The sequence below is a fragment of the Olea europaea genome, unplaced genomic scaffold (genome assembly GCF_002742605.1).
Source record: "Olea europaea var. sylvestris unplaced genomic scaffold, O_europaea_v1 scaffold5919, whole genome shotgun sequence".
NCBI lineage: Eukaryota > Viridiplantae > Streptophyta > Magnoliopsida > Lamiales > Oleaceae > Olea > Olea europaea.
Window position 1 is genome coordinate 1 of NW_019264262.1, and position 1904 is coordinate 1904.

The 1904-nt window shown below is 34.0% G+C and overlaps 1 pseudogene; it reads right to left on the reverse strand.

Moving 5' to 3' along the window:
* Window positions 1–54: 54 nt before the first annotated feature.
* On the reverse strand, window positions 55–1880 carry LOC111389456 (annotated as a pseudogene).
* Between the last annotated feature and the right edge of the window lie 24 nt (window positions 1881–1904).

Here is a 1904-nt window from a genome sequence, read left to right on the forward strand (position 1 = left end):
TTATATAACAAACATGACTATAACGGAGGATTTTCTGATCCATGGGAGCAAAGGTAATCCTAAAAGGATAAACGAAGTGGGAAAATCATAATTAACTAGTTCACTAACAAAATTTTTACAACACAAAGTCTTATTTATTTCTTGTGCTTTTGATGACAATATTCTATCTTGGATATAAATTAGTAATTCATGCTTCATTTATAGAGAAGGCTGTCGAGGTTGACGTGGATTTGCCTGAATCTTGCACTTGGGCCTTGTTATGTGTTCTACTATCGAAAAAAAATGAAGGTTGGCCAGGGACAGGAAGAGTAGCCGAATAACTATTGAGCATCACAAGTATTGAAGTCATGTTTGGTCGTTTATCAACATCTTCTTGAACACACAGCAAGCCAATTTGGATGTATCGAATTACTTCATTCCTAGCATTTGCGTTTTGCAGTGTCGGATCTACCAATTCCAAGGGTTTGTTGTCTCTCCAAAGCTTACAAGCCTGCACAACAGTAGCCAGTCCAATTTTTTAAGCACTAATCCTAATTACTATAGTATAATAATAAATAAGAGCAAGGCAAAAACGCGACTTTTGGTCTATCCGTCCGTCACAAGTTACTTCACTTGTATCTACATATTTTTTCTCTTATCTCGAAAACAACATCATTTTTAACTCCACATATATGGTAAGAATATATGCCAAGTATAATGCATTGACTATCCAATGTGAATGGATGAATAGTAAATTAGACTTTATTTGATATAGCTAACACATATATTTAGAATGTAATTGTAAATTGTGTTAATAAAAATGTCCTCAAGAGTAATGTGGAGTTCGCACTTACATAGCTTATGAGATACTCGGCACCATCTGATTTGTAGAAGCTACTATTCTTTTTGCCACTTATGATTTCCAAAACCAAGACACCGAAACTAAAAACATCTGACTTCACAGAAAAATGGCCATGCATTGCATACTCTGGAGACATGTAACCACTACGAGCCAAAAAAATCCATAGATATGTCTTAGAGGTAATAAACTCAAGAACATCTATGAAAGTCTTCGATTATAAAAATTCCACTTATTGCCTAACTTGGGAAATTTATACTCAAGGAACACATGAATTAAACATAATTAGAATAGATATATTGCAGAACTTACTATGTCCCAACAATCCTACTTGTATTTCCTTGAGATTGATCAACGCCAAATATTCTCGCCATGCCAAAATCCGATATTTTTGGGTTCATATCTCCATCTAATAATATATTGCTAGCTTTGAGATCGCGATGTATAATCCGTAGACGAGAATCTTCATGAAGGTAAACCAATCCACGTGCTATTCCTCCTATGATCTTGTAACGTTTCGACCAATCCAATAGTTCTCGTTTCTTTGGATCTTTACATCCACGAAGATAATGAATAAGATTAATTAGCTCTGACTGTTAACAGTCAATTTGTAAAGGTCAAGTCTCAGAAATGAAAAGATAAAAGGCCGTAGATTAAATATTTATATTGACAATTTATATTTCTGTCTGCTTTTTTGGTGTCTTCAATAAAAAGATGATGTAAAAAGGTAAGTAAATCAAGATTACTGCTAACCAAATAGAAAGTAATCGAGGCTTTTATTGGGCACAAATTCGTAGATGAGTATCTTTTCTTCTCCTTCTAAGCAAAATCCAAGTAGTCTTACTAGATTTCTGTGTTGAAGCTTGGCAACAAGAACAACTTCGTTCTTAAATTCCTTAGCACCTTGCCATGAATTTTTAGAAAGTCTCTTTACGGCTATTTCTTGTCCATTCGGAAAAGTACCCTACAACCATATTTGTGATATACTATTAGACAGTATAATAAATGCAATTTTAGCTCTTTTTGTCAGATACTTCTCCAACTTACCAAATAAACCATGTGTATA